Source organism: Ovis canadensis, chromosome 1 (genome assembly GCF_042477335.2).
Source record: "Ovis canadensis isolate MfBH-ARS-UI-01 breed Bighorn chromosome 1, ARS-UI_OviCan_v2, whole genome shotgun sequence".
Lineage (NCBI taxonomy): Eukaryota > Metazoa > Chordata > Mammalia > Artiodactyla > Bovidae > Ovis > Ovis canadensis.
In genome coordinates this window covers 200,468,017-200,490,588 of record NC_091245.1, presented here as the reverse complement: position 1 = coordinate 200,490,588, position 22,572 = coordinate 200,468,017, and the positions used below count along the sequence as shown (strand labels likewise).

The 22,572-nt window shown below is 38.6% G+C and overlaps 1 protein-coding gene across 4 annotated transcripts in view; it reads right to left on the bottom strand.

Annotated features, from left to right (window-relative positions):
- The window catches only part of P3H2 (prolyl 3-hydroxylase 2), a 178,438-nt gene that overhangs the window by 93,866 nt on the left and 62,000 nt on the right, over window positions 1-22,572 (bottom strand). For 2 of the 4 annotated variants that reach the window (XM_069557828.1, XM_069557836.1), the window contains exon 2: window positions 7,330-7,432. The exons of 1 other annotated variant lie outside the window; for it this stretch is intronic. The gene's annotated coding sequence lies outside the window, so the exon portion shown is untranslated. Of the gene's footprint in view, window positions 1-7,329; window positions 7,433-8,603; window positions 8,706-22,572 lie in introns of those variants that run through there. One more of the 4 variants, XM_069557844.1, reaches the window with a different exon arrangement.

Here is a 22,572-nt window from a genome sequence, read left to right as displayed (position 1 = left end):
TGGAAATAAAGACAAGAAAACTTTACTGCCTACTCAGCAAAATGTTTAAAATCTCAGTCCAATAAAGGGTTCTGAGAAGCTCACAGCTGGCTTCAACTCAGTGCAATTATGGAATGAAAACAGTGCTTTTGTCAAAGCCTGCTTAAAAGTTTCCATGCCTGACTTGCAAATACTTAAAGGAAGTAAGTAATAGCTACTCTGCAACCTGAAAGGTCCCAAAGACCAGGGTCAATAGCTCAGCATCTGGTCTGGTCACTGTTTACCTTCTATTAACATTTTAAAACTTAAATGAACTAATTTCTCTCAATTGCTTTTATATGGCTTTATATGTCCCCCAGGACAGAGAGAGACAGTCTGCCTTTATTGGCCATAAGGACAATTTTGAATTGTTAAGCAGAAAGTAATACTATAAACGAAACTTAGACTTCATGATCACAGGAAGTTCAACTTTTTGAAATTTCTCACCAAAAGAAAGTAATTACTTTATTTTGCTTACCTAGTATATATATATATATTTTACAGTTTAGAATCACATAACACAAAACACATTCCTCAAAGGGAAATATGTTAATGTTAAAGTCTATAATTGCCTCAATGTCATCTGGCAATTAGCAGTGGTTGGAGCAGTGCAGAGAGCGGGAAGAAGAAAGATATTTATTTTGCTGAAGACCTATCTGGAATAGAGTCCCCTGATGTGTAACTCACCTAGTAAACATGAATAGGAATCTCAGATTCTATACTGTGTTGGGGACTGGGGCTCACTGGATATTTGCTGATTATGAAAAAACTGATCCAGTCCATAAAGTATGTTGCAAGTATCTATAAAATTGCAATAAAGAGAGCAGAAAGAGTACAGTGTCAGGAGACAGATGACATGGTTGCAAATTTTTTTTTTCACATGTTTACTCTGAATTCTTGTCAGGACACTCTAAAAATGTCATAATGTGTGTGTGTGTGTGTGTGTGTGTGTGTGTGTGTAGGAGTATGTGTGTCCATCTGTCTCACAGGAGTATTGTGGGATACAACAAAGTATATCCAAGAAGGTTACAAACGCTGAAGCTAAATAGTAATGTAAGAGATAACTGTATTTGTAAGGAATGATTTAAAAATGAATATAACATCTTCCTTCAGAAAAACTTATAAATAAAACTATAATACCATATTTTCTATTTCACATAATTCCCAGTTCCTACATTAAAACTTCTGGCCTGGATTTAAAGGAATGTTTCCTATTTTACATTGGCATAGTTATTGTTACCTTTTAAGGGTATGTGGGATTCCAGAATGCTGACTGTTCTTAGTAACAAGAGGCAGTGAAAATTTGTCCCCAGAGCTCCACATTCTGGAGGAAACTGATGAAATCTTATGTTTGCTTTTCATGGAAATTAAGAAAAAAAAAAACAAAACACCACAGTTTGGTAGAAAGCCCAAGTAGGAAAGGAAGCTGATGACTCTATTGAAAACGAAGGTAAGGTAGGTGGAGATTTTCATTTGACATGGAATCATCAGAAATGGTCACTGTATTTTTTACCTAAAATAATCTCCAGTAACTGAACAGAGTCAGATATATAGCATTTTAGTGAAGGCTTGTGAGAGAGTAAATATAAGAAAGTGTTTGGAAATGAATGAAACAGAATTCCAAAATCACTTTTACAATATCACTATTATAAAAGAACAGAAATGGAAATGTGTGTGTGTGTCTGAAGATGGAGTCTTACATTTATCACATTTCTAGTTAACTTAATAAGATCTCATCTGAGGCTTATTATATGCCTTCAAGGAAATGTAGGCAGTTCTCACCTGCTAAGAATTGGAGCAACAAATCAAAATTAAGGAGCCATTGTATCTAACATCCAGAAGGCCGCACGGGATTCCACAGACAAATGGAGATACTGAAGCTACAGAGTGATGAGTAGAAAGGGTCTTGATTTACTACAGGTAATTCACAGCTTTCAGCAACTTTTCATTCTTGAACTAGTACCTTATACTGGTGGAAACGACAAAGGCAGCTTGCAAGATCTTTATTGGGAAAATAGTATACCTCTATCAAGCCCTTATACTGTTCGTGATATTGACTCTATAGATCATGATTATAAATGATAATGAGAATAATGATAATCAATTCTCAACTGGAAGCTCCACACATCCTCAGCAATGTCTCCCAGGGTCCCACTGTCACTCTCCCAGAGTGACAGTGTCAGGGCTGCAAGGAAGCACAGCAGCCATCCTCTTTGATTTTTCTCTAGGGGACACTGCAGGTCAGGAGCAAATAGGGTGAGGATGAAAGGTTTGTTCAAGGTCTTAAGGGTCAATAGCAGAATCAGAGCTAACAGGTTTTCAGACCCTCAGTAAAATATTCTCTCTACTGTATTCACAGTCTCCTTTATAGTTTTTTATAACTGCGGGAAGAGGAAGGAGATAAGGAAATCTAAAGAATTTGACTGCTAAGTCAGCAAGTTCATTTTTAATGGAAAAGGGGGGAAAAGTTAAAACACTAAAGCTTGGAATCCAAAAGGACTTTGAATCTCAGTTTTATAAACTACTGGCAAAAGTACTGAGCCTCTATGATTCTTACTTGCTTGTCTGAAGTTTAACTAGGATATGACTTGTGTTTATTTTCTCTTCCTAGTTTCTAGGACAATATTTTTCATTTAGTAAATCCTTAGTAATTGGTAGTGCCTGAGGGAGGCATGATTTTTTAAAACGAATTTGGAGCTTTATAAATACTCTAATTAATTTCCTCCTGTATATTTGTATATACAACATCAGTGGACTGTCTGGGCTCTTGTGAGCTCTTTCAGGGATGAGAAGCTCACTGGGTTATTATAATAGATTATAAGAGAATATATAATTATAATACATTGGACCATGCTGAACTGTGACTTTATAAAATCCTCCCATTTGTTCTGATCTGACTTCTCCAGCCATTTCTAAGAAGTCCCATCTTATTTCTTCCTTATATTCACACTGAATATTGAACACAGCTCTTAGATTTTCCCATTTCTTAGACCTAAATGAATATACTATCTTATTTTCATTGGCAACTATTATAACATGTTTTATGTACAATGCAGGACAAACCATGCTACTGAAGATACAGAACCGATTCAGAAGCCCATCTAACTGCAAGATGATTAATCATTTGATGACAGTTTTTCATCCTGCCCAAAGGAGTCCAAAAATTTGTATAAATGACATGTTGTTAGTTGGACCTCCATTAGCAACATTCCTCTTATTCACCATTTTAGGTTTATAGCTGGAGAAGATATTCCTTTTGTAATTTATAAATATTAGCAATGCTACTGACTATGGGTCAGGGTTAACCTCTTAAATAGTTAGCATATGTAAATAAATATGAGTCTCCTGCCTTTATCTATATTGGTGAAATTTTCTGGGAAAAGACTCAGCCAACCTAGTTATTTCATAATTCAAGTAATACTGGCAATGTAGGTAGGTGGTCTTTAGTGCACCGAAATACAAATAGAAAATTGCATTCTTGCAATTGTGACTTCATAAAAGCAAATGACATTTGGGGAAACTTACTCCTTCTAAAACTAAAACATTCACATTTGCTGAAAAGCAATCATAAATCACAAGTATTCTTTTCTGATAATTATTAAAAATATAATTTTCTCTTTTGAGTTCTATTTTGCTTAGTAACTACTTTCTATCCTGTTGTATATCCTTTTATGACCAACTGAGTAGGAGCTGGTGAAATTCTAAGTAGTCCATTTCCAATTCATAATTCTTCAGTTCAGTTCAGCTCAGTCGCTCAGCCATGTCTGACTCTTTGTGACCCCAGGGACTGCAGCCCACCAGGCTTCCCCGTTCATCACCAACTCCTGGAGCTTGCTCAAATTCATGTCCGTTGAGTTGGTGATGCCAGCCAATCATTTCATCCTCTGTCATCCCCTTCTCCTTCCTCCTTCAAACTTTCCCAGAATTAGGGTCTCTTTCAATGAGTCAGTTCTTTGCATCAGGTGGACAAAGTATTGGAGTTTCAGCTTCAGCATCAGTCCTTCCAATAAATATTTCAGACTGATTTCCTTTAGGATTGCCTCGTTGGATCTCCTTGCAGTCCAAGGGACTGTCAAGAGTCTACTCCAACACCAGAGTTCAAAAACAATTCTTTGGTGTTCAGCTTTCTTTATAGTCCAACTCACATCTATACATGACTACTAGAAAAATCATAGCTTTGACTAGACGGACCTTTGTTGGCAAAATAATGTCTCTGCTTTTTAATATGCTGTCCAGGTCTGTTATAGCTTTTCTTCCAAAGAGCAAGCATCTTTTAATTTCATGGCTGCAGTCACCATCTGCAGTGATTTTGGAGCCCAGAAAAATAGTCTCTCACTGTTTCCATTGTTTCCCCATCTATTTGCCACGAAGTGATGGGACCAGATGCCATGAACTTAGTTTTTAGTTTAGTTTCTAGTTTTCTTACAGTGGACATAATCACTCATCCATTACCATTACTGCCCCTATGATATCCTGATAATCTATATAAATTCATGCTCTTCCTACCAGTGAACAATATAAGTGGTAGAGAAAATAAAGTACAACATATTTCATAAATATGTGCTGACTATGATATGCAAATTGTGCATTTATAATCTGCTTATAAGATGATGCTTTTTTTGAACACACACATAGCAGAGTGAAAAAAAATGAAAATCCAGAAAATCTAGCTTAAAATCAAGTCTTTGTTACTGAAATAGAAGTTTTGGAATATCATCTGGATGAATTCCAGGGAAAAATCAAAACAACAGAAATACCTTGCTTTACAGTCTTTCCCAGGTAAGAATAAATACTTTGCAAATAAGTATAAAATAGAAAAGAAAGTTGTTTACTTTTTATTTTACTTTGAGCATATTGCACATCTGTTAAAATATATCCAGGGTCAAACTAATGTTTTTAAAATGAAAGCAAAATAAAAGCCCGAAAAGGGAATGAAAGGTGTCCAACTTCATTTTCCAGATAGTTTGAAAATCATCAGCCCATTGTTCAGCACAAGTGAGAAGTAGAAGCTATTCCCTAGATAGTCACCATCTTCTCACGACACTTCATAATCCCAACACATTACATATTAGTTTCGGCTGAACCAGATGCCAAATGGGAGAAATTTTACAGTACAGAGGAGTCAGCATGGTGGAATGATACAGAAAATTTCAGCCAAGGCACATCCCCTTGGCTCTCAGTTCCCTTACAGCTGCCACAGTACTTCCCAGAACACATTGCATACAGTACACTCTCCTGACAGCTGCCTCCCTGTGGTCCCAGTGAGAATTCTACAGGCTGGTATATGATACTCCACTCAGGATTGGAGCAGGAGACGCCTCACCAGGGACACTTGATTAACTCTGCAAAAGCACACATTTATCAACAGAGTGTATACACATAAAACTTCCCAAAATAATATTCATCATAAGGCAGCTCACCATAAAAATGTATATAAGAGGAAAATATAGTGTTAGAAGGAAGGATCAAAATTACACAGAAGGAGTGATACCTGGAAAGATATACAGTAAAACTGAATAGTGGGATAAAGTGGATGAAGGGACCCCTTAAACTAGGTTGGCCTGGAAGACCTCTCTGAGGAGGTAATATTTGAGCTGAGACCACAATACCGAGTCCAGGAAAGAGAAGACTTGGAGAAAGGTACTCAAAGCAAAGAGAAAAGTGCAAAGGGTCTTAGAAGAAGTGCTTTGGTTTCTTTGAGAAAAAAGAAAAAAAAATGCTGCTTTGTCTGGAAACTCACAGGCTGGATAAGAAAGCAAAGTCCAGATCATCTAAAGCATTGCAGGCCAAGGTAAGGAGCTCAGATTTATTGCTAAATGATAGGAAAATTAATGTAATTTATACTTAGACTGAGCTCCCTAGAAACTAAGAACTTTATACTTGTTTTTTCCTAAACAAGGAAAAATAGGGCTGTCATTGAAAGAAAAGGCATCTGAAAAAAACAATCAACAAAAATATTCTTTTTTCCATTAACTTGCCTTCCTATTTACTAGATTTTATTCTTACCCATCCCCCAGCCCCCAGATTCTTTCATAAATCCTAGTTCCAATTACAGCAGAAAGAAAGGGACAAACAGAATGAAAATTAACAACAGAAGTGTGGTCAGTTTCATGTGTCAAATTAGACAGGCTACCATCCGCGATCAAACACTAACTTAGATGTTGCTGTTAAGATGTTTTGTAGATGTGACTGATGTCCATAATCAGTTTACTTAAGTGAAGGAGATTATCCTAGATATTCTGAGTGGGCCTGATTAAATCAATAGAAAGGCCTTAAAAAATAAAATTTCTTCTTCCCTAAAAAAAAAAAAAAAGAACTCTCTTCTATAGTAGCAGCTTCAGCTCATGACCAAGAGTTCAGGTTTGCTCTTCCTGATGGCCTGTCCTGTCGACTTCATAGTCACCTGCCAGCTCCCAAATTGTGCAAGCCATTACCTTGCAGTAAATCTCTTAAAATACATCTTGTTCTTATGAACCTGACTGATCCTACGTCACACTTATTTTGAAGTAAAATAAAACCTATGCCAAACATCAAAGAGGTAAGGATAAGCATAATTCCTTCACTTCTATGACCACACAAAATGGATTTATCTATGTGAAAGATGAAAACAGTTAACAGTCAACTCGTATAATGGAGCCAAATTCAAAACTCCTTAGTTCTGGACAGATGAACTCATGGACTTCCCAGATGGCTTAGTGGTAAAGAATCCTCCTGCCACTACAGGAGACACAGGTTTGATCCCTGGGTCAGGAAGATCCCCTGGAGACGGAAATGGCAACCCACCCTAGTATTCTTGCCTGGGAAAACCCATGGGCTACAGTCTATGGGGTTGCAAAACAGTCAGACACAATTAAGCGACTAAACAACAACTATCAGTATCATGCTGGCAATTCAAAGCACCAACTGCTTTAGACTGAAAGCCGAATGACACGATGATCCTATCCTTTAGTGGGGAGGAAGAAAAAGGAATCTAGAGCAGCAGTAGTTCCTAGACCTGGGGCACAAAAGACTCACCTAGGTAGGTTTTATTAATTTATTTATTTCAATATTTTGGATGCAAAACATTTAACATAATATCTACCAATTCAGACCTTCCAAGTCTGTGAGCCCCAAACTTGTGTTTTAAAAAGCTTGAGATGGATCCTGAGACACAGAGCTGCTTGGGACATCTGACCTAACAATGTGTGTTTATGTTTCCCTGGTTCAGGATGCAGCAAAACTAAGAAAAACAAAATACAAGCTAAGCAATATTATCTTTAAAAAAAGAGGTAATTTTTTTGGCTATCGATCTAGATTTGCCTTATACTTAACCACAGAGAGCTTATTTCATCTGTCTTGATGCATATGAGACTTCTGATTTCCCATGTTCTAGAATAGTGGTGGTCACACCAAGTTCCTGGAGGTATTTCAAGGACTGTAAAACACAGAAGAGACACAATTTTACCACTAAAACTCTCTTCACTCATTGTTATATTCTTCTTCTTTTTTAAATTCAAAACCATTCAAGAATTTTCATTTGAAAAATGACTTCTGCTAATTTTAAGAAAAGCGGTTTGAAAATAATGGCTCCAGATTTTGCATCAATTTTTTACAGATCTTTTTGACTTAGGTTATTGAGGACTCTGATATTAATAACTAAATACTTCAAAAAGAGAGAGTGAGAGAAGAGAAAGTACAGAAAACATAAGCTTGGTATTATACCTTTGACCTATTTGAAAGCTATTATTTTCCATTTCTTTGGCTAATGGTACTTTATGTAATATTTATATAAAATATTCATACACATGTTCTCCCGGAGCAGCTTATCCTATTTGAAGACTTAATGTCTGATTGCACTATAGGGACAACAGCTGGAGATTAACTGCAACATGTTTTCGAAGCACTGTTTCTTCTTGATCAGTATCACATCATTCACAAGTTTTAAAAAGTCCTGTAAGACACAGGGAAGGGATTCTTCTTGCTCTTTCTTATCCACATATACTCCAAGCCCTGGAATCTTCCAGAGGAACAAAAATAATAGTTTTTTTAAAAAAATAGCTTTGCAGGTGTGTGCATATGTGCCAAATAGCATTTCAAGAACTAAACAGCAGTATTAGAATTTGGTTCACATTTTGGCTTCAAATTACAGAAGACGTGAGTAAGGGCACGTCCGTGACTCAGTGTTCAACTCTTGCCAAAGGAGTAGTTTTCTAGGAAGAAAACTACAGTGGGGGAGAACCCAGAAAGTCAGAAAAAAGAAGAGGCAAAGAAACTGCTATGCATGTTGATAACTCATGCTCATAACTAAATCTTGACAATGCCATAAAGAGCACAGGCTCAGTGTTTAGAAAAGAGAAATACACATACATAAGGTCTACCCAATATTTTTGCAGACACATGGTTATTTTCAGTCACATTAATTAAGCTCTGTGCATGGTGCTTGCACATAAATAAAACCAGATGTTTAAGTTGTGGTTCAACTCTGTATTCTCTCACATCTACTACTGCCCTTCCTTACCACACTCCAGAAATTGGCTTTTTGCCTAAACAGCAAGGGAGGGAAGGAGAGAATTAAAAAAAAAATAGTTCTGGGGTTACAGGCTTACTTTTCTCTTGACGAGCAGTTGATGTGTGGTTACTATAACTGGCTTTCATGACTTCTCTAAGGGAAAGTGGAGAATTGTAGTTTTCTCGAGGCAGTTGGGATCCTGAAAGGATATTTATTCATCATGCTATCAATTTATCAACCATCGAGACAACTATGTTTCAATTTGTCAGTTACAAGCATAACTTAAGACTCACTCTCTGAGGGCATTATGCCAAGTAAAATAAGCCAGAGAAAGACAAATACTGTAGGATATCACTTATATATGGAATCTAGAAAATACAACAAACTAGAGAATGTAACAGCAACCCACTCCAGTATTCTTGCCTGGGGAATCCCATGGACAGAGGAGCCTGGCAGGCTTCATAGTCCAGAGGGTTGCAAGAGTCAGGCACAATTTAGCCACTAAAACCACCACCACCAGAGAATCTAACAAAAAAGAAGGAAACTCACAGATATAGAGAACAAACTAGTGATTACTTCTTGGGGATGCAGTAGAAGAGTAGGGGACTAGGAAGTGCAAACTAGGATGCATAAAATAAGTTACAAAGTTATATTGTACAACACAGGGAATACAGCCAATATTTTCTAACTATAAATTGAATGTAACATTTAAAAACTGTGAATCACTATAGTGTATACCTGATACTTATATGAGATAGCAACTATCTGAATAAAAAAGAATAAATCAAAGCCTAACAAATTATATAAAAAATTCACTCTCTGATACACAAGCAGAAGAAATGTGCCCACGCACGCACACACACACACACACACACACATAAATACAAGTGTTAGTTAACATGCGAATGTGGAGAGAATCCTTTCATGGCGTTAAAGTCATTAGGTCTGCCTCCTATAATAATGCATTTCTCAATATGTATTCTGAAGCACACTTGTTCCACAAAATGTAACATTGTTTTCAGGATTTAAGGAAGTTTGAGAAGTGCTAGGTTACACAGTTACAGAGATTTCTTTAGTGAGGGACTTTCAGAGCTTCTACTATGCTGATGTACACTGTGAGTATTCAAGAGAGCAATATCCTGTATATTCTCTCTTAAACAGAGATGACTCAGAGCTTTGTGGATTGTCCTGTGAGGGTAGTGATCTTCAGGACATGTCGTAAGAAATGCTAATCTCAGTTAACCTAAGATATCTGTCCAGGCTCTGGTTGAATTTTTCCTGAGTGAATTGCTACTTTCCAAAAAAGTCCATTGTGTCCTACAAAATATCTAAATCAAACATAATTTCGCTGACATTGAACCATAATCTACTTCCCTATAACTTCCACCACTGCTCTTATTTTTGTATTTTGAAAGGCCAAAAGCAGGCATAATGTAATCCCTTTTTCTAGTGATATATCTTGGGCAACAATTATATTCCCACACAGGCTTTCATTGTGCAGGGAAAAAAACCCTTTAGTTCTTAAATATAAAATGTTAAACTACATGCTCTAATCCTATCTGAATGTCTTCTTTAAGAGAAGGCACCCAGAAATGAACACAAATTTAGATATGCTTCAATAGATGAAGTCTTAGATCTTGTCAGTTTTTGTCTGGTGGACCTGTCTTACTGATTCCTATTAATTTACCAAAGTTTTTGAGTCCTCGTAAATTCCATGACAATGTGTGAATGTATGTATTGATTTTTTGAGAAATGTTGGGAGAATAAGTCTGCTAAATTTCATTTGCCCTTCATCACAGAAACTCTTCTGCATAATCAATTGGTTCTCTTTTCTCAGTCATCTTACCTCAGTCTCATGCACATTTTACCATTTATGAGAATGAGGTGTAGTGCCCTGGTGCATGCGTGCTCAGCTGTGTCTGACTCTTTGAAACCCCATGGGCTATAGCCCATCAGGCTCCTCTGTCCATGGGATTTTCCCAGCAAGAATACTGGAGTAGGTTTCCATTCCTCCTCCAGGGGATCTTCTTGACCCAGGGATAAAACCCACATCTCCTGCATCTCCTTCGTTGACAAGCAGATCCTGGTATTTTCTGCCAAAGTCCTCTTTCCAATTTAATACTTCTTCATTATCTGACACCATATAAATCCTTTCAAGCCATTACAAAGCCATACGATATCAATCAGAAAACATTTCTCTAGATGGTCATGAATATTAGAATATCATAAAAGGCACTGTTTGAAATAAAATGCCTTCTGAAATTAAGATATTGATCTGTAACTATTTCCTAGTCTGCAAACCCAAGTAGCCAGTCTCACAGCTGTAGATAATGCAATTCTAATTAATTCACCATGTATGGCATCTTTAACAGTACCATCACATAATTTGATATGTTGTGAATGTTATGGAATGGAATGGGACAATGTTAATTGTAGTTGATGTAAGTCCAGGTTAGGATTTGAAGAAATTGTGTTGTCAACAGATGACAGGTCACTTTGAATGACAGGAGAATGAGGAAGCAAATGAAGAAAACTATCACCATAGTCATGATGATAAGCAACCAGTACACAGAAAGTCTTTTGCTTTCATTTTTGTTTTTTTTCTTCATAAAAAATGGGAATGGGAAAATAGGTGACATAGACTTTTATAGCATCAAAATAAATAATGTCACTTCACTCTTTGCTCAAACAATGCACTTTAATGTGAAAGGGATAAAGAATTTGCTCTGTCTTCTGTACTGCTAAAAAACCAAACGCCCAAATGTATATATATCCTGGATATTCAGTAGCTACAATAATAAGATTTTACCTAAAGAAGAGATGAATTTGAAAAGTTATATAGCTTGGTCTACTTTCTCTTGAAAAATTAAAATAAGCAAAGGAAAACTGCCATTTGGCAGATTCAAGAGTCTTCTTGAATTGTCAGTCCTTACAAAGTCTCTCATCTGTAAAATCCCCAATGATTTAATTGCAACATTTAAAATAATAAATATCTGCAATACATGTTTGTCATTTTAAGAACAAACATTACTTTCAAATTACTTTTTCTCCCGAGGATTTAATCTGCCAGGTTTCAGCCCACAGTGAATTCTTGCAGCTGGGTTAGGATCCCTCAAGAAAGGGCGTTCAAAACAAAAATGCTGAGGGAGGCAATTCAGCCAAGGAAGGCATTTCAGCTGTGGAGGAGGTGGAGCGCTTCTGAGCACAAGGTTTTCCCTCTCAAGCCTGGAAATGCCATCTTACAAGGCTTTTTCACTATTTGTTCTACTCATGCTTCCACAAAAGTCAGATCTTAAACACACACAAACACAAAATACCAAAACAAAACAAACAAAAAATCCTCTAGAAAATAGTTCTTCTTGAGGGAACACAGTTTTGCTCCTGGTAACTGACATCCTCAAAAAAAAAAAAAAAACAAAAACGGCAAAATAAATCAGAAAGGTTTAAAATAGATATAAATTATTACTACAGGGAAATAGCTTTATTTAGCATTTATTGAGTTCTTGCTCTGTGCCTAGCATTGTTGTTCTCCTTGAGGGAAATGATATTATATTGCCACTTTACACAAATATAAACTGAAAGCAGAGAGCTTATTACATTGACTAAGAACATGTGGTTGTGTGTACACAAGTGTAAAGAAAGTTTATGTATGTGAGTATGCATATGTGTGTGTTTATATGTGTGAGTACATAAACATGCATGTATATATAATCTTTACTGCTGTATAATTGGTGACCAACAAATTGCATTATTAAAGAACACAACTTGATAAATTTTAACATATGTATTTACCATGAAGGTGTATCATAATCAAGATAATGAATATATCCACCGCCTCTACAAGGTTCTTTGTGTCTGTTTGTAATCCATCTTTTTTCCTTTGTACATTTTAAGGCAACTACTGATATGCTTTCTAATAGAAATTTCTATCCAATTTTCTATTCAACAGAATTTTATGTAAAAAGATTTATGCAACATATAATTTTGTAACTGGTTTCTTTCATTCAGCAGTTTGAGATTCAAGTATGGTGTTCCACATATCAGTATGTGAAATTATTATCAATTATTCCTTTTTATTGTTAAGCAGTATTCCGTTGGATGGCAATACCACAATTTGTTTTGTCATATTCTTATTGGTAAACATCTTCTTCCAATTATTAACAATACAAATAAAGCTGCTAAAAACATTCAGGTACAGGTTTTTAATTTCTCTAGTGATTTTTAATATCTTTTCAAGTACTTATTTGCCATCTTTATATCATCTTTGTTGAAGTGTCTGGTCAAATATATTTTAATTGGATTATCTTATTATTAAGTTGAAAGGGTTCTTTACATATCCTAGATACATATCCCTTGTCAGATACATATTTTGCAAATAATTTCCCTTGGGCCATGTCTGTCTTTTCATTTTTATTACAGTGTCTTCTGAAGAGCAATACTTTTAAATTTCAGTGGGGTCCAAGTTCTTCATTTTTCTTTCAGAGTGTGAAAGATATGCTCTTAATCACTACAGAGAATTACACTCAGAGGTCATTAGCTAAACAACGAAGTCACTGAAATAATGCCTAATCAGAGCCCCTGACACCCATTCCGTACTTCAGTTTCCAAAAGTCTAATTAAATTAAAAGACGTTTGCTCCTTGGAAGAAAAGCTATGACAAACCTAGACAGCGTATTAAAAAGCAGAGACATTGTTTTGCTGACAAAGGTCTGTATAGTCAAAGCTATGGTTTTTCCAGTAGTCATTTACAAATGTAAGAGTTGGACCATAAAGGAGGCTGACTGCCAAAGAATTGATTCTTTTGAATTGTGGTGCTAGAGTCCTTTGGACAGCAAAGAGATCAAAGCAATCAAACCTAAAGGAAATCAACCATGAATATTCATTGGAAAGACTGATGCTGAAGTGCTAATACTTTGGACACTAGATGTAAAGAGCCAACTCATTAGAAAAGACCCTGATACTGGGAAAGATTGAAGACATGAAGAGAAGGGGGTGGCAGAGGATGAGATGGTTGGATGGTAGCACTGACTCAATGGACATGAGTTTGAGCAAACTCTGGGAGATAGTGAAGGACAGTTAGGCCTGGCATGCTACAGTCCATGATGTTGCAAAAAGTCAGACACAACTGAGCAACTGAACAACAAATAAATGAAGCAATTTAGGCAATGACAGTATCTGGTTTATATAATTATAGTGTTCAAAAGAAAATCATAGTCGGAGGAACCTGCATTTCGAATAATCTGCAGTGGACTGGCCTGGTCTCTGAGGAGCTGGTAAAGTTATCACTTGCTACTCAGTCTGACCTGAGAGCTCAGAAAGGATATTCAGCTTTGTCTTATCTTTGGGGTGTTGGGGAAACGCAGGGAGATTATAGAATCTCAGAACCAGTCTGGCAGTTCAGCTGTTTGACAACATCTTTATCATGCTGATACCTTTATTCAGTTAACAAACTTTGATTGGATTCCTACAAAGAAGTCAATTCTCCCATTCCCTTTCTCAGGGCAGCCTGATCATCTATGGAGAGTCCTCATTCTATGATCTTGCACAGAAGTTGCTTTCTATGCAACTTCTGTGATCCTGAAACTCTCACCTATGAATCCAAGATTTGTGGCCTCACATGGATTTTACCTGCCTGGCCATCAGTCATATGAAGACACAATCAGTTACTGCCCTAATTGCCCTACCCCATTCACTGTTACTGGGGGGCGGGAACTAAGGAAACTAATCTTAACATTCCCCTCTCTTCACATTATAGAGTTGCATGCCCCTTACCATCTTGTTTTCTACTTTGAATACTTCTCCTTTTATATCAGTCTTAAATGATTAGCCCACAACTGAACACAATCTTTCAACACAGGTATCACATGGTAACGAGAACACTGACCTCTGTGCCTATAAAGAAGCTTTAATAGGGCATTTTCGAGTTAGAAATAATAACAAGATGTGCATAATATATGGTCTCATGTTTAGTAGTCTCCTTCTTACTTATCCAAGTTTGTTTTAGTTTGGATTAAACTAGACAGTTTAAAGTTGATTCTTCTGCCAAAGAGTGATGTTACATTTAATTTTTTATAAATCTAAGTTCTGCAAAATTGAAATTCACATTAATATGTTTTTAATTATTCTCCTTTACTTGAATAACAACCATATGTAACAAAATGTTTTTCAGTTCTTATAACAAGTACCTTTAGATGCTAAATAAAATGTAAGCAAAATTCTTAGATAGAATGTCTTGCCAGATACAAAGTGTTACTGTTCTCTTTCTCTAGTTTCACCAAATAGCAAAAGGCCCAGTACTTAGATATGTAAGGCATCTGCTAATTACATTTCAAGAGTCAGGCAATGGTCATATTTATATTTCACAAAACTATCACATTCTCTTGAGGGAAGTCAAAGATTATTATGTGAGCATTGAAGTAAGTATGAATAAAATAGACTCTGGTTTCCAAAATGAGAATATAGAATACAATATCATTCTCAATTTTATCCTTCTGGCTTTACTGAAATCTTTGATGAATGATAAAGGTAATATTTATAAAGTAATTCCAGGCAATACAACTCTAAAAATAGTCTATATCTTTCTTATTCTTGGCATGTATCATACTTTGCAATTAGGAATTATTTGTATATTTAGTTGTGTTGTAAGGATGCTTGTGTTCCTCTCTCCCCTCCCCGTTCATATGCTAATACCCTAACCCCAGTGTGGCTACATTTGGAGATAGGGCTTTTAAGAAGGTAATTAAAATTGAATAAAGTCATAAGGATGGGACCCTGAGCCATAGAATTGGTGTCTTGGATCGGGCTATAAATCAGAGGTTTTTATAACACCCTCATTAGATTTTATTAATTTGCTGGAGCAGCTCACAGAACTCAGGAAAACCATTTTACTCACTAAATAACTGATTAATTATAAAAGAAAATAACTCAGGAGCAGCCGATGAATGAGAGGTCCCGGGCAGGTATGTGGGAAGAGGCACAGGGCTTGCCCTCTTCAGTTACGCCACCCTCTCTGCATCCCTGTGTTCACCCAAAAGCCCTTGGGGGGCTGTCCTTTGGGACTTTAAAGGAGATTTTGGTACAAATGCATGATTCATTAGTCATTGGCCATTGGCAGCTGAGCTCAGTCTCCAGGCCCTCTCCCCATCCCGGAGGAGTGTAAGCTGGGCCTGAAAGTTCCAATGCTCTAATCACCTGGTTGGTTCTTTAAGCAGCCAGCTCCCATCCTTAGGTGACCTAAGAGCTTTCAAGAGTCAAGCCATTAATATAATGCAAGGCATCTTCATCACCCTTTCCCTGGGAAATTTCAAGCATTTTTGAAGCTGTGAGGCAGGAACCCTGGACAAGCACCAACTGAGAAGTACATTTTGGTCATGTGAATGACCAAATATATATTTCTTACAAATCATAATATCACACTCTGAAAGGCCATATCTATAGGAAACATTATTTCGGGAGGGTATGGGTGATAATCAGGGCTAATTCTTGCCTCTTTAAGAGTCTTAGACCATAATTAAGTTTCTAGGCACTAACAGAAATAGCAGAGACATTTTCCTAGCTGCAGGCTACTGGATGCCTTAAACCTGCCAGCACAGTCTTATTTCATGAGTCCAGGAGACTGGAATAGAAAAGCACATGCAGCTGCTCAGGCCTCCCCACTTCCTCTGCCTGGGGAATGTCCTTAAATCCAGGCTCTGCCCAGACACTGCTCTGTCTTACATGGGCTACCCTTCCCAGGCCTCAACAGCCCAGACAGGCTCTCTGCCTTCACCACAGGCTAGAAACACATCTTTGGAAAATGTGACCTCATTCCAGGGTGACCTGGGTTCATTTATAATGGAGAGAACCCATGAAGCTGCTGCCAACCTTCAGACAAGGGAGAGGGGATAGAGGGAAACAGATGGTGATGTAGAGCAGAAAGAGATGGAACTCAGAACTACTTATAAATCAATTCTGAGACATTTAAAAGGTCTGACTTTAAATATCTTCTTATCCAGCTGCCTTTTACATAGTGATGAGTAACTTAGAGTCTTGCATCTCAGGTATGATCCCCAGAGCAGAAGCAAAAATATCATGGGGGAACTTTTCAGAAATGCTACTGAATAGAATCACATTTTAATGAAATAGCCTAAGTGACTTGTACATACATGAAGGTTTGAAAAGCACGAGTTTTCAGGGTTAGGAATAAGTTGAAACCTACCAGTTCTGGTTCCCGGTCAGGCCCTGGATGAACCCTTTACTCCCTCACAACCCTCTCCTGAGACCTCTCTACATCAGGGCAGTCCCTTCTCTTATCCCCTGGGAACAGAATCTTGCATCACTCCCCCACCTGAAGCAAACACTTGGTCCTTTGAAGGTTTCCCATAGGTGTCTACCTAGGTTAATGATGTGGATGTGAAGAAGGAAGAAAGAGGCTTCCAAACCTCACAGATCCTCCTGTAGGAGACAAAATTCAATCAAACTTGCTAAGTTCAGTTCAGTCGCTCAGTCGTGTCCGACTCTTTGCAACCACATGAATCGTAGCACGCCAGGCCTCCCTGTCTATCACCAACTCCCGGAGTTCACTCAGATTCACGTCCATCGAGTCAGTGATGCCATCCAACCATCTCATCCTCTGTCGTCCCCTTCTCTTCCTGTTCCCAATCCCTCCCAACATCAAAGTCCTTTCCAATGAGTCAACTCTTCATATGAGGTGGCCAAAGTACTGGAGTTTCAGCTTCAGCATCAGTCCTTCCAATGAAATCCCAGGGCTGATCTCCTTCAGAATGGACTGGTTGGATCTCCTTGCAGTCCAAGGGACTCTCAAGAGTCTTCTCCAACACCACAGTTCAAAAGCATCAATTCTTCAGTGCTCAGCCTTCTTCACAGTCCAACTCTCACATCCATACATGACTACTGGAAAAACCATAACCTTGACTAGACGGACCTTAGTCAGCAAAGTAATGTTTCTGCTTTTCAATATGCTATCTAGGTTGGTCATAACTTTTCTTCCAAGGAGTAAGTGTCTCTTAATTTCATGGCTGCAATCAGCATCTGCAGTAATTTTGGAGCCCAAAAAATTAAAGTCTGACACTGTTTCCACTGTTTCCCTATCTATTTCCCATGAAGTGATGGGACCGGATGCCATGATCTTCGTTTTCTGAATGTTGAGCTTTAAGCCAACTTTTTCACTCTCCACTTTCACTTTCATCAAGAGGCTTTTTAGTTCTTCTTCACTTTCGGCCATACGGGTGGTGTCATCTGCATATCTGAGGTTATTGATATTTCTCCTGGCAATCTTGATTCCAGCTTGTGTTTCTTCCAGCCCAGTGTTTCTCATGATGTACCCTGCATAGAAGTTAAATAAGCAGGGTGACAATTATACAGCCTTGACTTTCTCCTTTTCCTATTTGGAACCAGTCTGTTGTTCCATGTCCAGTTCTAACTGTTGCTTCCTGACCTGCATACAGATTTCTCAAGAGGCAGGTCAGGTGGTCTAGTATTCCCGTCTCTCTCAGAATCTTCTACAGTTTATTGTGATCCACACAGTCAAAGGCTTTGGCATAGTCAATCAAGCAGAAATAGATGTTTCTCTGGAACTCTCTTGCTTTTTCCGTGATCCAGCAGATGTTGGCAATTTGATCTCTGGTTCCTCTGCCTTTTCTAAAACCAGCTTGAACATTTGGAAGTTCACAATTCACGTACTGCTGAAGCCTGGCTTGGAGAACTTTGAGCATTACATTACTAGCGTGTGAGATGAGTGCAACTGTGCGGTAGTTAGAGCATTCTTTTGCATTGCCTTTCTTTGGGATTGGAATGAAAACTGACCTTTTCCAATCCTGTGGCCACTGCTGAGTTTTCCAAATTTGTTGGCATATTGAGTGCAGCACTTTCACAGCATCATCTTTCAGGATTTGAAATAGCTCAACTAGAATTCCATCACCTCCGCTAGCTTTGTTCATAGTGATGCTTTCTAAGGCCCACTTGACTTCACATTCCAGGATGTCTGGCTCTAGATGAGTGATCACACCATCATGATTATTCGGGTCGTGAAGAACTTTTTTGTACAGTTCTTCTGTGTATTCTTGCCACCTCTTCTTAATATCTTCTGCTTCTGTTAGGTCCAGACCATTTCTGTCCTTTATCGAGCCCATCTTTGCATGAAATGTTCCCTTGGTATCTCTAATTTTCTTGAAGAGATCTCTAGTCTTTCCCATTCTGTTCTTTTCCTCTATTTCTTTGCACTGATCGCTGAAGAAGGCTTTCTTATCTCTCCTTGCTATTCTTTGGAACTCTGCATTCAGATGCTTATATCTTTCCTTTTCTCTTTTGCTTTTCACTTCTCTTCTTTTCTCAGCTATTTGTAAGCCCTCCCCAAACAGCCATTTTGCTTTTTTGCATTTCTTTTCCATGGGGATGGTCTTGATCCCTGTCTCCTGTACAATGCCATGAACCTCATTCCACAGTTCATCAGGCACTCTATCTATGAGATCTAGGCCCTTAAATCTACTTCTCACTTCCACTGTATAATCATAAGGGATTTGATTTAGGTCATACCTGAATGGTCTAGTGGTTTTCCCTACTTTCTTCAATTTAAGTCTGAATTTGGTAATAAGGAGTTCATGATCTGAGCCACAGTCAGCTCCTGGTCTCATTTTCGTTGACTGTATAGAGCTTCTCCATGGCACCCCACTCCAGTACTCTTGCCTGGAAAATCCCATGGACAGAGGAGCCTGGTAGGCTGCAGTCCATGGGGTTGCTAGGAGTCAGACACGACTAAGTGACTTCACTTTTACTTTTCAGTTTCATGCATTGGAGAAGGAAATGGTAACCCACTCCAGTGTTCTTGCCTGGAGAATCCCAGGGATGGGGGAGCCTGGTGGGCTGCCGTCTATGGGGTCACACAGAGTCAGACATGACTGAAGCAACTTAGCAGCAGCATAGAGCTTCTCCATCTTTGGCTGCAAAAAATATAATCAATCTGATTTTGGTGTTGACCATCTGGTGATGTCCATGTGTAGAGTCTTCTCTTGTGTTGTTGGAAGAGGGTGTTTGCTATGACCAGTGCATTTTCTTGGCAAAACCCTATTAGTCTTTGCCCTGCTTCATCCCACATTCCAAGGCCAAATTTGCCTGTTACTTCAGGTGTTTCTTGACTTCCTACTTTTTCATTCCAGTCCCCTATAATGAAAAGGACATCTTTTTGGGGTGTTAGTTCTAAAAGGTCTTGTAGGTCTTCATAGAAACATTCAACTTCAGCTTCTTGAGCATTACTGGTTGTGGCATAGACTTGGATTATGGTGATATTGAATCGTTTGCCTTGGAGACGAACAGAGATCATTCTGTCGTTTTTGAGATTGCATCCAAGTACTGCATTTTGGACTCTTTTGTTGACCATGATGACTACTCCATTTCTTCTGAAGGATTCCTGCCCGCAGTAGTAGATAAAATGGTCATCTGAGTTAAATTCACCCATTCCAGTCCATTTTAGTTCGCTGATTCCTAGAATGTTGATGTTCCCTCTTGCCATCTCGTTTGACCATTTCCAATTTGCCTTGATTCATGGACCTGACATTGCAGGTTCCTATGCAATATTGCTCTTTACAGCATCAGACCTTGCTTCTATCACCAGTCACATCCACACTGGGTATTGTTTTTGCTTTGGCTCCATCCCTTCATTCTTTCTATAGAGTTATTTCTCCACTGATCTCCAGTAGCTAAAGGGTGGGGCAAATAGAAATGGTGTGGGATGAGGTCTTTGTTTTAAGCAGAGTCTAAATTCATCTACAGATTTCTTTGGTGGCCTTGTCTGCAATGCAGAAGACCTAGGTCGAGAAGATCCCCTGGAGAAGAGAATGGCAATCCACTCCTGTATTCTTGCCTGGAGAATTGCATGGACAGAGGAGCCTGGTGGGCTACACAGTCCATGAGGTTGCAAAGAGTCAGACGTGACTGGGCAACTAACACTTTATCTTTCAAGTTCATATGCATTCCAGAAAAATAAAAACCTTTGGCTATCAAGAGCATCTTTCCATAAAAACATGGGAGTGGAAAGATGAAAAGATAGGAACAAATCTACTTTCAAAGCATATGGAAAATAGGGAGGGGGGAATCACCATTACAGGATCCTCTCCCCTCTTCCCTTCTCTTTCTCCATCATTTCCAGCACTAATGCACAGTTGACATTCAACTTACAATAGTCAGAAATAGGAAAACAATGTGAGATCTGGCTGTGAAAAATGGGGGTAATTGAGATAGAGAAGCAGCTAGGGCAGATCAAAAAGGGGATGAAAAGCTATCCTCTGAGCACCCCTCCCCCAAAATAAAAGAGTACAAGGAGAGCATGGAAATTCCCAAGATCACATCAGTAGCCCCTGACTGAATACAACTTGAGAGTGCATATTCTTAACATGTACCCTAGGCGGGCCAGCACGGTGCCTTATACATAAAAGATTTTAGTCCATATCTTTTAACTGTCTTGTTGAAGACCTAGTCCTTTTCCAATAATATGGAGATATGCTATACTTTCCTATGTACTGTTCAGCTGCACTTATCAAATATCTTATGAGTCAATTCTTTTTAATTTCACAGTTAAGATAATAGGTCCTGATGATCCTTCAGGAGGTAAAAGTATGCCTGAACTAAGGCAAAATCTGCTGGGATCTACAGGAACTGCAAGAGACAGACTCCTGTTGTTTCAACTAGGGTCAAAGTTCTGAAGATGGAATGGGGAGTAAATGATCCCAAGAATGCTGGAAAAACTTGGTAACAGAGTGGGAGTGAGGGCAAGAAGGGGAATGACCAGGAATGGAAAGGATGACATGTTTATATCAGCTTAAAAGTGATGTATTGTCCTGACAGTTTCAACCACATGCTGGAAGCGGGAGGGAGAAGGGGCCTCCTGCTTTGCTGATAGACAGCAAGTTACAGGGACGATGTGAAAAGGTCAGCAAATTCAATCTTCATTTGAGCTACTGCTGTTATTTTAACTCTGTTGCAAAGGGTCACAGCATTCCATCCCAGATAATGAAAGGATGTTGGGAAAAGATCAGAGAAGGCACACACAAAATGGAAACTAACCAAACAAAGGCCAGATTTCATGCAGGGTGACATCAACTGGCTTCTGTTGGAGAGTCTCTGTAGTGACACACTGTGGCTTCCTTTTTCCTCTGCTGTCTGATAGTTTAATGGATTGTGGAAGAAGGACATTATCATTAACTATCAACAAGGCACATCCAGTGATGGAAGCTCCTCTTTAATAACCACTTTCTGGGACTGCCTCCTGGTACCCAGGACCTCCCTTGGACAAAGCTAGACTAGAGAAGACGAGTATCTGCTTCACGGCAGTCGAAGAGGCTGCAATGACTTCCTACCCTGCACTTCCAGAGGCCTGTTGGCATGCCTCTATTATCCATCAGTCAGTGCCACATAATGACTTGTCTTCACATCTGATTGTATGTTCTTTGAGCAGAAGATCTTGTACTTTCCATTTTATAAAGCTGGTGTACATTGCAGGTACAGAGGAGCCTGGCGGGCTACAGTTTATAGGGTTGCAAAGAGTCAGACATGACTTGATGACTAAACTGTAGCAGCACTGTAGGTGCTCAGGATGTGTTTGAGAAATATATCACAGAGAGACTGTCTCCATGAGTAAGGAACTCCGAGCACAGCTGCAGCAGACAGTTGCACACTCAGTTCAGCTGCACGAGGCAATGTCAAAAGTGCATGATTGTCATTCAACACTGGAGAATGAAAAATTGAGAAGGTTACTGGTTTCCATTATGGAGGTCCTTCCCTCCCTGCATCTCCAGCTATAATGGCATCTTGAAAGAAGCAAAGACCAAAGGAAGGTGAAAGCTACGAATTGTCAGAACTGGGAGGAAAAATGGCAATTTCCTCTTGACCATCATACCCTCGTTTCACTGCTCCACTTGACTCCCAGGACAATTTGCCTCCACTGGACCTGCCACCCACGCTCTCCAATAGCTCTGGACACCATCCACTAAAGCAGGCCTCCTGGTTCTGGGAACTTTTTAGGATGTGGGGGAAAAAATGAAACAACTGATGTCAACTAATGGACCAGGCCAAAT